This window comes from Aythya ferina, assembly GCF_964211825.1.
Source record: "Aythya ferina genome assembly, chromosome: W".
In the NCBI taxonomy this organism is placed as follows: Eukaryota; Metazoa; Chordata; class Aves; order Anseriformes; family Anatidae; genus Aythya; species Aythya ferina.
In genome coordinates this window covers 13240312-13256888 of record NC_140313.1, presented here as the reverse complement: position 1 = coordinate 13256888, position 16577 = coordinate 13240312, and the positions used below count along the sequence as shown (strand labels likewise).

At 46.3% G+C, this 16577-nt stretch overlaps 1 protein-coding gene across 1 annotated transcript in view; it reads left to right on the top strand.

Moving 5' to 3' along the window:
• LOC311426267 (uncharacterized protein) overlaps positions 1-2830 on the top strand; it is a 95719-nt gene extending 92889 nt beyond the window's left edge. The window contains exon 2 of the mRNA XM_084502508.1: positions 2775-2830. The gene's annotated coding sequence lies outside the window, so the exon portion shown is untranslated. The remainder of the gene's footprint in view (positions 1-2774) is intronic.
• The last annotated feature ends 13747 nt before the right edge of the window (positions 2831-16577 follow it).

Genomic DNA, 16577 nt, shown 5'->3' with positions numbered 1-16577 from the left:
GAGATGAGAGGACAAAGGAGAGCCACTGGGCTATCTCGGGAATTTGGTGAAAATGGAAACGCTGCCTTAGCCGAAGTGTGTCCAAACAGTCACCCTTGCCAGTGTAGTGGGTTTACGTGGCAAGGTTTTGGTAGCAGGGAGCCATAGGGGTGGTTTCTGTGAGAAAGATCTAGAAGCTGCCCCATGTTTGGGAAGGGCCCCATTGTTTTCCAGATCCGAGCCAATAAGCGATGTTGTTTTGCGCCTCTGTGAGAGCATATTTAAGACAGGGAAAAAACGCTGCGCCACACAGCAGCCGGGAGAGTCAAGGGAGTGGGAGAACAGCCTTGCACCAAGGTCAGTGTGGAAGGAGGGGGAGAGGTGCTCCAGGCGCCGGAGCAGAAGTCCCCTGCGGCCTGTGGTGAGGACCATGGTGAAGCAGGATGTCCCCCTGCAGCCCATGGAGTACCACGGTGGAGCAGGGTTCCACGCTGCAGCCCGTGGAGGAGACCACGGTGGAGCAGGTGGCCCTGCACTGACGGAGGCTGCCGCCTGTGGAAGACCCCTGCCGGAGCAGATTCCGGGCCGGACCTGTAGCCCGTGGAGAGGAGCCCACGCAGGAGCAGGTGATCTGGCAGGAGCTGCTGCCCGTAGGGGAGCCAGGTTGGAGCAGTTTTCTCCTGAGGGATGGACCCCGTGGTACGGACCCATATCTGGAGCAGTTCTGGAAGAGCTGCTGCCTGTGGGAAGCCCACGCCGGATCAGTTCATCAAGGACTGCATCCCGTGGGTGGGACCCCACAGCACAGGGGACGAGAGTGACCGAGAAGGAGCGGCAGAGAAGAAGTGCTGTAGACTGACCATAACCCCCATTCCCCGTTCCCCTGCGCCGCTCGGGGGGAGGAGGTGGAAGAGGGTGGATGGGGGGGAAGGTGCTTTTGTTTTTTTTTCCTTTGTTTTCTCACTTCTCTCGCTTGTTAGTTGTAGGCAATAAATCTTACTATCTCCTTATGCCGAGTCTGTTTTGCCCGTTACAATAATTATTGCGTGATTTTCTCGTCCTTATCTCAATCCTTGAGCCCTTTTCACATATTTTCTCCCCATTCCTCTTTGAGGAGGGGGAGTGAGAGAGCGGCTGTGGTGGAGCTCGGCTGCCCACTCGAGCGGAACCACGACAGTCTTTTTTGGCGCCCAACGTGGGGCTCAAGGAATTTGAGATAAGTATGATAGTTAGTAGAAGTAACGGGCAAAAATATGTGCAGGATGATTGTTAGGAATGTACAAGTTGTGAAGAATTTAAGAAAGCAGTAACTGTGAGATGTTAGTGTGGTGAAGGGACGAGGGGTGGTGTGTGTGTAAAATGTCCACCCTGTCGGTGCTGTGATGATGTTATGTTTATTTTGGTGTGGTGAATTCTTTTTCTTTTTGATGTAAGTGAAGTTTGTGAAGGTTGTTGTGATAATTGTAAAGTGATAGTATGTTGTGAGTAGTCTTAAATATGCTTTTAACAGAGGCGAGGGGTGGAATGTAGTGGGTTTACGTGGCAAGGTTTTGGTAGCAGGGAGCCATAGGGGTGGTTTCTGTGAGAAAGATCTAGAAGCTGCCCCATGTTTGGGAAGGGCCCCATTGTTTTCCAGATCCGAGCCAATAAGCGATGTTGTTTTGCGCCTCTGTGAGAGCATATTTAAGACAGGGAAAAAACGCTGCGCCACACAGCAGCCGGGAGAGTCAAGGGAGTGGGAGAACAGCCTTGCACCAAGGTCAGTGTGGAAGGAGGGGGAGAGGTGCTCCAGGCGCCGGAGCAGAAGTCCCCTGCGGCCTGTGGTGAGGACCATGGTGAAGCAGGATGTCCCCCTGCAGCCCATGGAGTACCACGGTGGAGCAGGGTTCCACGCTGCAGCCCGTGGAGGAGACCACGGTGGAGCAGGTGGCCCTGCACTGACGGAGGCTGCCGCCTGTGGAAGACCCCTGCCGGAGCAGATTCCGGGCCGGACCTGTAGCCCGTGGAGAGGAGCCCACGCAGGAGCAGGTGATCTGGCAGGAGCTGCTGCCCGTAGGGGAGCCAGGTTGGAGCAGTTTTCTCCTGAGGGATGGACCCCGTGGTACGGACCCATATCTGGAGCAGTTCTGGAAGAGCTGCTGCCTGTGGGAAGCCCACGCCGGATCAGTTCATCAAGGACTGCATCCCGTGGGTGGGACCCCACAGCACAGGGGACGAGAGTGACCGAGAAGGAGCGGCAGAGAAGAAGTGCTGTAGACTGACCATAACCCCCATTCCCCGTTCCCCTGCGCCGCTCGGGGGGAGGAGGTGGAAGAGGGTGGATGGGGGGGAAGGTGCTTTTGTTTTTTTTTCCTTTGTTTTCTCACTTCTCTCGCTTGTTAGTTGTAGGCAATAAATCTTACTATCTCCTTATGCCGAGTCTGTTTTGCCCGTTACAATAATTATTGCGTGATTTTCTCGTCCTTATCTCAATCCTTGAGCCCTTTTCACATATTTTCTCCCCATTCCTCTTTGAGGAGGGGGAGTGAGAGAGCGGCTGTGGTGGAGCTCGGCTGCCCACTCGAGCGGAACCACGACAGCCAGCATTAGGGAAATTTTGTGTCTGGTCAAGCAGCTAGGGACGTTTGTTATTGTTCCTATTACAAAAATATTAACTGGCTGTAGAGACAGACAGAATGAGGAAAAGGTGTTTATGATCAACTGTTGAGGGATTTTTGAAACAGCAAGAATCCCATGGCTTGCGGTAGCTGAGCAAACCAAGCTACCAGGGCAACTATGAGAAGTTCCCATGACAGTGTTCCCACATCGCCCAATTGAGGAATTCAGGAAAATATTGTTACCAGTAGCTGGCTTCAAGGACAAGGTCTATGTGACTTCTAATCACAAGGGGGTTGTTTTCTTGCAGGTGGGGTTGTTTTCTTGCAGTTGTTTGTCTGAGTGCTTTTGACCAATAATCTTGTGTGAAACACTGTCCTCCCCTGTTAAGTTCACTATAAAAGTTAGGCTATTCGGGCAATAAAAAGGAGCATGATCTGACTCTACTGGTGTCTGTCGTGCTTTCGGCCATGCTTCCTGCAACAATCAACGCTGTGAATTGGTAGCTGTTGTACCCATGATTAAAGGAGATTTATGTTTTATATTGCCAGGGAAAGTTCTGTTAATGTCTAGCCAAAGTGGGATTCAGCTAGTCGGTGTAGGAAAAGCCCCAAACATCTGTCAGATCTGTAACATCACATCCAGGCAGCCACTCGATGTAAATGTGAGGATTTGTGGTAATGCAGAGTCCACGTGATCCTGGGTATCTACCACATCCCAGGGGGCTGGGCCAGGAGACATGACAAGAACAGGCACAACCCAGCAGGAACTTGGCCCTCAATGAACTCAGCTCCGAGGGACAGACAGAGACTGCTTCATATTTCTCCTCAGTCCCTCCACGTTTCAGTTCTCCTCCTTGCTTATGAAGGCCTGTGGTTCCTTCCCCAACTAGATATTAGACTGAAATTTCCATGGCTTCAAACCATAGGTAAAAATAAGATGGTCATACTCCTTTTTCACACCAGAGCTGAGTTTGGGCTGCATGACTTGACTTTATAGTTTCATGAGTGCCAGTGTTAACATGGGTACTCTAATTCTGTTATTTAGATTTATTTGTGGAGTTTGCTAAATACTTGAGGAGGTGTGAGATGTCTCACCAGAAACGAGTGACTTTTCTGGTGTGCTTAAGAGACTTGAGTTGGAGTCCCCTTTCAGGGATGCCTGTCAGAGGAGCGAGGTGGTCCTGCCCCTCTCCTCCATCCTGATCTTGCTTCTGGAGCAGGCTTAGTCTCTTGCAAATTTGTGCTTCTCTTCAATGTAAAGTGAAGCAAATCTCCAAGGCAAACTTAAGTTTGTACATTCAAAGCTAATGGGATGGAGACCCCGTAATTCACTCCAGTATTTCAGAAGTACCATTCCCCTGTCCTTACACCATCAAATCAGTCTCCTGGTTGCCATCAGGCAACCCCAGACCCATCTTTGGGCATCTGAGGACCAGCCAGGTGCCAGGTTTCTTCTGGTGTTTTCATGGAAAGGCTGTTCTAGAGCTTCATCACATTTGATGTTAATTTGTTCCTTCTTATTTTGTCTTTTACCTCTCTCTGCCAGTCTTTTCCAGGCTTACTAGGAAAACGAGGTGGTGGTGAGGAAACTAAATGCCTTATGAGAAGTAAGTGAGCTGCAGGAAATTAGCCCAGTGGTCTGAACAGTGAAATGTAGCATTTGGTAATGATCAGGCTTCTGGTGTGTTGAGATCTTGCCTATTCAGCTGACCAGTATTGCATTGTACTGTGCTCATGTTTTCCCATCTGTTCGTCTGTATCAATCTTTTCTTTTATTTCATGTTTCAATCCAAAGCTACTTTGGAGTCAGGCCATCTTTTTGGCTTGAATATATATAACATCAGTCCCAGTGGGATTTATGATTATGACTTCCATAAGGAACACAATATGAATAATAGTATGAATAAAACTAGATAATATAGATATAGATGTAGATATAGATAATATAGATATATAATATATCTTGCCATAGAACATCTAATACAAATCCTATATTTAAAAATAGGATGCCACAAGCAAGAGAGATGTTCAGATTCATTTTGAGTGATTATTTTTTTTTTGGTCACTGGTATTTACAAGCGGATGCGAGAACTATATTTCAACAAACTTGCCTTTCCACTTATAAATATTCTAAACTGGATTTTTAGGAAATAACTGTTGAACTGTGCCCATCCCTGCTACTCCATAATGAACCTCCTAACGCATATTAAGCAGGATGCCAGCAATGATGTGGTCTTGTAGTTTTGCCTGACAAAACAGAGAAAGCTTTGAGATCTAGCTCCTTGTGTGGTGGACAAAGCATTTCATTCATTTCATTACATTTAAGCAATGAGCACAGTGTTCCTTTTTAACAGTCATTATTGTTGTTGGAGAGGGAGAAGAAAGATTGTGATCCAACACATCACTCACCTTAAATGGGTTTTGAAGTAATGAATAGCTGTGGTTGTTGGTAGTGACAATTTATGGAGCCGTTGGCTATTGCTGCGGATCCTAATGACCAGTATTTCGCCAGGTAGTATTATTTGCATAGTGGTAGCACTCTGTGTGCTGATCATGGAGCTGGACACTCTGGAAGATGCCGCACAAAAGATCATTTCTGCCCCCAAGAATTTACAGCCCAGTTACAGTAAGGTCTGTTCCTTACTGTAAGGAATGTGGCAACGGACAGCTAGGTAGGAAGGGTGGTCTGTTGACAGCCCAATGGTCCAAGTGAAATAAATTAAGGGTTCAACTGAGACAAGTGGCTTGGGAACTTTATTTTGGAATTATTAACCTTAAGTATTATCAAGTTTGAGTTCTGTTTTGAATGTAGGAGTGTTTTGCTTCCTTATTTTTGCCTTGGTGGTGGTCTGAAATTCTAAAAAAGAGGAGCACAGGGAAGACTGTAAAGATTTGTTAAAGCTTCATGATCTACTTGAAAACACTAATCAAGTAAAGAGTAGTCTCTTTTGAGAAGAAATGCTCTGCGTGTGTAACTGAGGAGATCTGCTGGGCCTGACCAGAGGATGAGACTACAAAAAGGACATATCTCTCCAGCCACTAGAGAGATGGGAAGAAGGAAAAATAAATCATCTTTTTCAGAGGTAAATAGGATCCTGGTTTGACAAAAAGACTTAAATCCAAGTTCAAACCATGCAGAAACGGGGAGAGAGATGAGCCACAGAAGTGCATAATATCATTCTTTTATCTGGACTTTGGTTTGTTGTGTAAGTAAAGGATGAGAGTTAGAGACCTTTGCAAGGTTTTTGGATTGCATTCCTCACTTCGATGGCATCTCTGGAAGCAATCTGTAAATCAGTGCTCATGAGGCTTGGGTGAGACTTACACAACTGGGGAGTTAGGGAGAGCTGGTGCTGTCTGGCAGGATACAATGTCTTGGTCAAAGGTGGTAACGAGTGCTCTTCGGAGCCTGATGTTAGCTCCAGTTTACATTCCCTCCTGTCTCAGGAGGCTTTGGAAGGGCAGGGATTCATAAGCATGCACATCACTCACTGTCACCCAAGGGAGCCCTGCACAGGACATGTCCTCTGGTGTGTCCCTGTTAAAAGGGTGGCATGTCCTGTGCTGATGGCTGTACCCAGCAAGGGCTGGGGTTGATTAGGATGAAGCCAAGAGCCTTCCAAATTTTCTTTTCTCTCAGCTTGCTTACTGGCTATCCAGTAAAATATCCCTAGACCATTTTCTGCTTGTTCCCTTTGAACAGCCTTCCTTGATAAAATGCAGAGCTGTAAATGCACGCGTCCTGTAGCTGCCACTTTGTATATTGAATTAGTAAAGCTTAATAAGTCCCCCATTAGTTTGTTGCACTATGGAGAATACAGGTGCTTTTCTGCATAAAATTTTCACACAACACAGCAGGAGTTGCACTTTAAACCTAAATGGCATGCACTTAGTTATCTAATTTTTTCACGTTAATCCTCTCAAGATGTCTGTTAACATAAACCTCATAAATTAATCTTCCTTTAGCATCTGCAAATATATTATAAGTGTTTTAAAGGAAAATGGAAGACCACAGAGTATTGTGTTATGACTCATAATATCAATACCATTTAAAGGCATATGAAATAGCTTAGCTGACTCCTTGACATTGTGGCAAATGGCACAGAAACACGCCACCCTCCAATCAAAAAAAAACACAAGTCTTATCTCTGCTAACTGCACGTGTACTTATGTTCTTAGACAATCACAGCTATAGCAACATTTTGACAATTGTCTTCATGTGAATGTGTTTTGTTAAGGAAATAATGGGATTCTCACTGAAAATAAACATCTAAAAAGGCATGGAGGTCTGAATGAGACCCACTAGACTTGCTTTTTGATCAACAGAGATAAGCAGGCAGCTCCAGAAGGTAACTCACCTGATCACAAGCTAAGAGAATTCACATCTAACCCTTATGCAAACACCAGTGTTGAAACAAGCTTGAGTTTAAAGCTTTATTTAGCAAAAAGTGAGTTCTTAAGGGACTTGTGGCATTCCTTTGCCTTTCTTATTCTGAACAGGAAATAGCAAACAGCCTATTGCCTCTGTTTTGGCATGTCTGAGGCCAGAAAATGTGTCAGAGGTGCACTGTGGTACCGAAATTCAAGCTTTTATCTCCATTCCAGAGGGATCTCAGATTTTTAAGCAAATGGCCAAACTTCTGGATATTTCTTTTGCAAAGCAAATTCCAATTCCATTTTTTTCTAGTGCTTGCAATAGTACCTTCCATCAGAAGATGTGAGCCCACTTAATAAGATCAAACCTTTACCAATAGAAAACTTACACAACAGAAATTGGAAAGATTGTACCAAAAGTATGATGATATATTCATGTGTCATCACTGTGCATTTCTACTCAAAATCTTAAATGTTATCCATGGATGGGATGGAGCAGACTTGATGGAGATCATGAAGAGAAAAGGAAGCACATTATAAATGCTTTTGCTCAAGAAGGCTGGAGTTAAATCTCCTTTGGACAAACTTAATCATGGATATACAACTTAAATCCTCCCATTAGCAATATTGTCTTAAAACTTGTGGGTTATTTATTGCTGGTAAAGTTTTTAACAGAAGGGCTGATTAGCTGTTGGAGCAAACTACTAGGGAAAGCAGTGGATTCCTCTTCTTAAGTCTTCATCTCAAAACTGGAAGTCAACATCACTATGCTCAATACAGCAGCTACAGGATGAAATTTACAGTCTATATTACATGAGCTGAATGCTGAAATGTACCTTCTGGCCTGAACATTTATGAATTTCAGTGTTTCTAAAGTGCCTACAGATCCTTGAATAAAAGGAACAATTGGAAGTACAGCATGTTTTATGGGAGAGTTCCATCTGCCTTGTGTGGCGGTAAAGAAAACCTCACACATTTGTACAGTGAGCTCAGGTACATGCACGTTTTATTGAACTTGTTACAAAATTTCAACCAAGTGGGTGCCTAGACATAAATAAGCAAGGCCAGACTAGTTTTACTAAAATACATATTTTTCTCACCTTGATAGGCATGCAAGAGGCTGCAATTGCCTGTGTATCAAGGACAATTTTAACAGCAAGACCATTCACCTCAGGGGACCACTCTCACTTTTTTATTTAAAAAAGGAGAAAAGAAACCCTAGCTTAAACATATGATGGCTTTATTATGTGAAATCCAATAGGAAATGAAGTAAGAATATCAGCTTGCTTTCATTTGAGTAGTTTCCTAGCAAGGGATTTTGTTTTAACTTGGAAGAGGGAAGTTGTGTCGGAGGCTCGCTGCCCTTCACCTAAACATCAGGACCTCAAATTTAATTGTACGAAGGTCGTTGGGTAAGCTGGGTGGTATGAAAGGTAGAGTAGGCTTGATGGGAACTGTCTTCCAGGGTTTGATTCAGGTTCTGCAACTTTGGAGGGGAATATTCAGCTGTAGAAGCAGAGGGAAAAGACCCCTCTGAAAGACTGCAGCACATCTATTGGCTTGCTGCTCATGTGCACATGGATGTGTGCGTGTGTGTCTGTGCACACTCGCTCTATAAACCAGCTAAAATCCATTTTCATGGAGAGTTCAATGGAAAGTTAGCTTAAAAATGCAGTATATCATATTTCATGAATTTAATAGGGTTTTGATGATTTTACAAAGTGCTTCAACCAGACACTCATGGCTGGAGGCTGCACAGTAGGAGACCTGAAACACTGCATCTTTGATTTTCAACTCTTGCCAGAATCCATTGAATTTGATCCGGAATGACTATGCATCTTTGGAATGTACATTCACTTTTCTCTTGCCTTATCCAAATAAAAAAGGGAGGGGAAAAAAAGAGTCCTATGAGAATTCCATATGGAAACACTAAACTAGCATTATAAAGGTTTTCCTATAAACAAAATTACGGTCACTAATTTTGGACCCTTTGTCTCCCTCTTTTTAATATTTTACATACACTTTTTAAAAATAGATATATATATAAGCACAGGTGCACTTATACACATGAAAAATGAATTTATGTATTAGTTTGAGGTCCATTTGCAGTCTTTTTTTTTTTTTTGAGTTTGCAGAACTCCTAACACAAGCAAACTTTCATCGTTCTGTGCACTAAATCCCCTGAAAATAAATATCCAGGGCAACTTCAAAAGCCCTTAATTAGAAACACATGTGTGGTGTTACAAATTTCTGGCTGAGGCGGCTGAGTTGTAATTTAATGTTATGATCTGCCATAAATATTATCCATAATAAGCAGACTTCATGTTGCACTTCTGTATGTCAGATAACTGCAATATTTTTGTCTGCTTTTGTTTAGTCACTAAACCTTAAGTGACATTTAAAATTAGGAAGGAAGGAAGGAAGGAAGGAAGGAAGGAAGGAAGGAAGGAAGGAAGGAAGGAAGGAAGGAAGGAAGGAAGGAAGGAAGGAAGGATCAGTTCTCCCACCAGGGAACTGAACATTTTTGTCTTCCTAGCTGTAAAGAGAGCTATTGATTTTGTTCTGTTTTCTTTGTTATACTTTAAAAATGTGGTAAACAGATAATAAAGTGGAGATGATGGGGGAAGGGGAATAATAGGGATGGGAGGTTAGTGAGATGACTGCCGTTTTTGAACATGTTTCTGATAGCAGCTTCCTGGAATAAGTGCTGTGTTTCCTTCCCCAAACCCCTCACAACTCATTACTGCACGAAAACCCAGGTCATTTCTGTCCCTGTGCTATGCCTGACTGTCCTGGTTTCAGTTAGAACAGAATTAATTTTCTTCCTAGGAGCTGGTGGAATGCTGTGTTTTGGCTTAGGATGAGAAGAGTGCTGATAACACCCCGATGTTTTAATTGTTGCAGAGCAGTGCTTATACCAAGCCAAGGACATCTCAGACTTTTGCTCTGTCCTGCCAACAGGCAGGCTGGGGGTGCAGTAAGAGCTGGGAGGGGACAGACCCAGGACAGGTGACCCAAACTAACCAAAGGGGTATTCCATACCATCTGACGTCATACTAAACAATATATAGGGGTGGCTAGCCGGGGGGAGGGGGCCGGACTGCTCGGGGTTAAGCTGGGCATCGGTCAGCGGATGGTGAGCAATTGCATTGTGCATCACTTGTTTGTACATATTATTAGTAGTAGTACTATTATCATCATTGTATTATTATTATTATTATTATTATTATTATTTTCCTGTCTTATTAAACTGTCTTTATCTCAACTCACGGGCTTCACTTTCCATTTCTCTCCCCCGTCCCAGAGAGGTAGGGGGGAGGGTGAGCGAACGGCTGTGTGGTGTTTAGCTGCCGGCCGGGTTAAACCACGACAGTCTTTTTGGCGCCCAACGTGTGGCTCGAAAGGTTGAGATAACGGCAGATCTGACCAGAGTGTGTTAAACTAAAATTGGTGTAAGTATTAGACCTGCTTAATAGTCACTTGTCATAATGCTGATTGCTTTAATCTCAACTCTGCTGCGCCTGTTTTCCAAATTGAGTATTATAGTACATTATTTTCCGTATTTGCTCTCTGTCATGTTGTTTATCCTCTCCGGACCCTGGTTTCAGATCATTATGGTACTGAGTGTTGTAGCAATGGCTTATGAGACGATGAGATATCTGCTCATGACTCTAACTTGGTATTTGTACTCAGTAACATCGTCGACTCTGTACTTTGGAAACTGTATCTTGGAAACTATTAGCAATTATACCTATTGTTTTTCTCCATTAGGGAGTCAATCTGTGGAGGGGAAAGGAGAAGATATTTTTTCTTACTTGATTACTCTCCCTTTCTCCTTCACCACCCCTGTATCCTCCTGGATCACTATGCCTTCCTCCTTCACCACCCTCTTACCCTCCAAGCTTGCTACAATAGCTCTCCAAGATATTGAATATCCTTGGGATACTCAGACCAGCATAGTCTTGTTGTTCTGCCTCCTGAATGCACTTCAGATTCTGCTTAAAGTTAAACAACTACTTAGGAAGCTCATCCGGAGATCTGCCCGGAGGCAGTATAGTTGTGGGTGGCAGGGAGTATGGGAGGATATGGGCAGGCATCTAGAGCAGTTGGCACCCCCAGTGTTTTGGAAATTCACCCCTGAACAACTGCAAAATCCTCAAAAACTGGCAGAATGCTTGAGAAAAAGGTGTCATGATTCTGGCAGTTCCAAAGTAACACAAATCATTGTAACATGCTGGGGCCTGGCTCATGCCTATCGAGCTGCCATTGATACTGCTATCAACTTAGTGACAGACCCTGCAGCCACTCCAAGCCCTGTGACAGATCCAACGGCCACTGTGACCCCTACGGTGGACTCTGCAGCCGCTCCAGTCCCAGCTCCTGCAGCCACTTCAGTCCCAGCTCCTGCAGCCACCCCAGTTCCAGCTCCTGCAGCCGCTCCAGTCCCAGCTCCAGTTCCAGCTCCTGCAGCCGCTCCAGTTCCAGCTCCTGCAGCTGCTCCAGTCCCAGCTCCTGCAGCTGCTCCAGTCCCAGCTCCTGCAACTGCTCCAACTTCAGTTCCTGCAGCCACTCCAGCTCCAGTTCCTGCAGCTGCTCCAGCTCCTGCAGCCACTCCAGCTCCTGTGGCTGGGTCAGAGAAAAGAGCTGTAGCAGTGCAAGTTGACCCTGCAGAGGGTATTCCAACCCCTGTGGCAGACCCTGTAACGGGGTCAGAGAAACGAGCTGTAGCAGTGCAAGTTGACCCTGCAGAGGGTATTCCAACCTCTGTGGCAGACCCTGTAACAAGGTCAGAGAAACGAGCTGTAGCAGTGCAAGTCAACCCTGCAGAGGGTATTCCAACCCCTGTGGCAGACCCTGTAACGGGGTCAAAGAAACGAGCTGTAGCAGTGCAAGTTGACCCTGCAGAGAGTATTCCAACCTCTGTGGCAGACCCTGTAACAAGGTCAGAGAAACGAGCAGTAGCAGTGCAAGTCAACCCTGCAGAGGGTATTCCAACCTCTGTGGCAGACCCTGTAACAAGGTCAGAGAAACGAGCAGTAGCAGTGCAAGTTGACCCTGCAGAGAGTATTCCAACCTCTGTGGCAGACCCTGTAACAAGGTCAGAGAAACGAGCAGTAGCAGTGCAAGCTGCCCCTGTAGAGAGTATTCCAACCTCTGTGGCAGACCCTGTAACAAGGTCAGAGAAACGAGCAGTAGCAGTGCAAGTCAACCCTGCAGAGGGTATTCCAACCTCTGTGGCAGACCCTGTAACAAGGTCAGAGAAACGAGCAGTAGCAGTGCAAGTTGACCCTGCAGAGAGTATTCCAACCTCTGTGGCAGACCCTGTAACAAGGTCAGAGAAACGAGCAGTAGCAGTGCAAGCTGCCCCTGTAGAGAAGGTGAAAAAATGGTATAGAGATTCAGGTCGTTTAGAACGCAGAGAGTCTTCTGACAAATCTAGGTATAGAGACGACGGAGACGACGACGACGCTGGGCCATCAAGGGTTCAGGAGGAGGAAGATGAGGATGCCGAAAAATCAACAGTAACTACCCGAAGCCTAAACGAGCGTGAGTTACGAGATGTGCGAAAAGATTTTGGTCACTGTATAGGTGAGCAGCTTGTCACCTGGCTGCTCCGATGCTGGGACTCTGGAGCCAATTGTGTGGAATTAGACGGCAGGGAAGCCAAGCGACTGGGATCCCTTGCTAGAGACGCAGGCATTGACAAAGCAATTGCAGATGGAGCACAATCTCACAGCCTCTGGAGGCGTCTCCTCTCAGCTGTGAGGGAAAGGTATCCCTTCAAGGAAGAACTTTTATGTCTACCAGGCAAGTGGACCACTATGGAGAAGGGAATCCAGTACCTGAGGGAATTAGCCGTACGGAAAGTGATTTATGAGGATCCAGACCTCAGACAAACATCCAAAGATCCAGATGAAGTCAGGTGTACACGACCCATGTGGCGGAAGTTTGTACGGAGTGCACCATCATCATATGCCAGCTCATTGGCAATAATGGCCTGGAAAGAGGATGAGGAACCCACAGTGGATGAAGCGGCTAAACAACTCCGGCAGTACGAAGAAAGTCTCTCTTCTTCCTTACAGGCCTGCGTCTCAGCTGTGGAGAAACTTTCTGAAAAGGTTCACCAACTTGAAGAGAGATTATTCTCCTCCGCACCTGTACAAAGCAGTGTCTCAGCTATCAGGGGTAGGCGTTCATCCACACAAGGAAGACGATATGGTGGGTACTCACCCCGTGCCACCCTGTGGTTTTACTTACGAGACCACGGAGAGGACATGAGAAAATGGGATGGAAAATCTACCGCAACCCTAGAGGCACGGGTACGTGAGTTGCAAAAGAAAACAATCAAGAAAAAGGGATTCTCTGAAAAGTTTGCTGCTCCAACTTCCAGCAGACAGTCCTTCAAACACAGAAATGAAGAAGATTCTGACCAGGATTAGGGGGGCCCTGCCTCCAGCCAGGGGGAGGAAAGGGACAATCGAGTTTATTGGACTGTGTGGATTCGATGGCCTGGCACGTCAGACGCACAGAAGTATAAGGCTTTAGTAGACACCGGTGCACAATGTACTCTAATGCCATCGAGATATAAAGGACCAGAGCCCATCTGTATTTGTGGAGTGACAGGGGGATCTCAGCAGTTGACTGTATTGGAGGCTGAAGTGAGTCTGACTGGGAATGAGTGGGAAAAGCACCGCATTGTGACTGGCCCAGATGCTCCATGTATCCTTGGCATAGACTATCTTAGAAGAGGATATTGCAAGGACCCAAAAGGGTTCCGGTGGGCTTTTGGTATAGCTGCCTTAGAGACAGAAGGCATTAAACAATTATCTACCTTGCCTGGTCTCTCAGAGGACCCCTCTGTTGTGGGGTTGCTGAGGGTCGAAGAACAGCAAGTGCCAATCGCTACCACAACTGTGCACCGGCGGCAATATCGCACTAACCGAGACTCCCTGATTCCCATCCATAAGCTAATTCGTCAATTGGAGAGCCAAGGAGTGATCAGCAAGACTCATTCACCTTTTAATAGTCCCATATGGCCAGTGCGAAAGTCTAGTGGCGAGTGGAGACTAACAATGGACTATCGTGGCCTGAACGAAGTGACGCCACCACTGAGTGCTGCAGTGCCGGACATGCTGGAACTTCAGTACGAACTTGAATCGAAGGCAGCCAAGTGGTACGCCACAATTGATATTGCTAATGCATTTTTCTCCATCCCTCTAGCAGCAGAGTGCAGGCCACAATTTGCCTTCACTTGGAGGGGAGGCCAATATACTTGGAATCGGCTGCCCCAGGGGTGGAAACACAGCCCTACCATTTGCCATGGACTGATCCAGTCTGCGCTAGAGCAGGGGGAAGCTCCTGAACACCTGCAGTACATCGATGACATTATTGTGTGGGGTGACACAGCAGAGGAAGTTTTCGAGAAAGGGAAGAAAATAGTCCAAATCCTTCTGAAAGCCGGTTTTGCCATAAAACAAAATAAAGTCAAAGGACCTGCACGAGAGATCCAGTTTTTAGGAATAAAATGGCAAGATGGACATCGTCAAATCCCAATGGATGTGATCAACAAAATAACAGCTATGTCTCCACCAACTAACAAAAAAGAAACACAGACCTTCCTAGGTGTTGTGGGGTTTTGGAGAATGCACATCCCAAATTACAGTCTGATTGTAAACCCGCTCTACCAAGTAACCCGTAAGAAGAATGAGTTTGAATGGGGCCCTGAACAACGACAAGCCTTTGAACAAATCAAGCAGGAAATAGTCCATGCAGTAGCCCTTGGGCCAGTTCGAACAGGACCAGATGTAAAGAATGTGCTCTACACTGCAGCCGGGGAGAACGGCCCCACCTGGAGCCTCTGGCAGAAAGAACCTGGGGAAACTCGAGGTCGGCCCCTGGGGTTTTGGAGTCGGGGATACAGAGGATCTGAGGCCCGCTATACTCCAACTGAAAAGGAGATATTGGCAGCTTATGAAGGAGTTCGATCTGCTTCGGAGGTGGTCGGTACTGAAGCACAGCTCCTCCTAGCACCCCGATTGCCGGTACTAGGCTGGATGTTCAAGGGAAGGGTCTCTTCTACGCATCATGCAACCGATGCTACGTGGAGCAAGTGGGTTGCACTGATCACTCAGCGGGCTCGAATAGGAAACCCCAGTCGCCCAGGAATATTGGAAGTGATTATGGACTGGCCAGAAGGCAAATACTTTGGCATATCATCAGAGGAGGAGGTGGTGGGTCGTGCTGAAGAAGCCCCACTGTACAACCAGTTACCAGAGAATGAAAAGAAATATGCCCTGTTCACTGATGGGTCCTGTCGTATTGTGGGGAAGCATCGGAGATGGAAGGCTGCTGTATGGAGTCCTACATGACGAGTTGCAGAAGCTGCTGAGGGAGAAGGTGAATCGAGTCAGTTTGCAGAAATGAAAGCCATTCAGCTGGCTTTAGACATTGCTGAATGAGAAAAATGGCCAGTTCTCTATCTCTACACCGATTCATGGATGGTAGGAAATGCCCTGTGGGGATGGTTACAGCAATGGAAGCAAAACAACTGTCAGCGTAGGGGCAAACCCATCTGGGCTGCTGCTTTGTGGCAAGACATTGCTGCTCGGGTAGAGAACCTGGCTGTGAAAGTACGTCACGTAGATGCTCATGTGCCCAAGAACCGGGCTACTGAAGAACATCAAAACAACCAGCAGGTGGATCAGGCTGCTAAGATTGAAGTAGCTCAGGTGGATCTGGATTGGCAGCATAAAGGTGAATTATTTATAGCCCGATGGGCCCATGACACCTCAGGCCATCAAGGTAGAGATGCAACATACAGATGGGCTCGTGATCGAGGGGTGGACCTGACCATGGACGCTATAGCACAGGTTATTCATGACTGTGAAACATGTGCTGCAATCAAGCAAGCCAAACGGTCAAAGCCTCTTTGGTATGGAGGACGATGGCTGAAATATAAATATGGAGAGGCCTGGCAGATTGATTACATCACACTCCCTCAAACTCGCAATGGCAAGCGCCACGTACTTACAATGGTGGAAGCAACCACCGGATGGCTGGAAACATATCCTTTGCCTCATGCCACCGCCCGGAACACTATCCTGGGCCTTGAAAAGCAAGTCCTATGGCGACATGGTACCCCAGAGAGAAGAGAGTCAGACAATGGAACTCATTTCCGAAACAACCTTATAGACACTTGGGCCAAAGAACATGGTATTGAGTGGGTGTATCACATCCCCTATCATGCACCAGCCTCTGGGAAAGTTGAACGATACAATGGACTGTTAAAGACTACATTGAAAGCAATGGGCGCTGGGACATTCAAAAACTGGGATATGCATTTGGCAAAGGCCACCTGGCTAGTCAATACTAGGGGATCTGCCAACCGAGCTGGACTTGCGCAATCAAACCTGTTACGTACTGTAGATGGGGATAAAGTTCCTGTAGTGCATGTAAGAAATATGCTGGGTAAAACAGTCTGGGCTACTCCCGCCTCAGGAAAAGGCAAACCTATTCGTGGAATTGTTTTCGCTCAGGGACCTGGATACACTTGGTGGGTGATGCAAAAGAACGGAGAGGTCCGGTGTGTACCGCAAGGAGATTTAATACTGGGTGAGAATAGCCCAT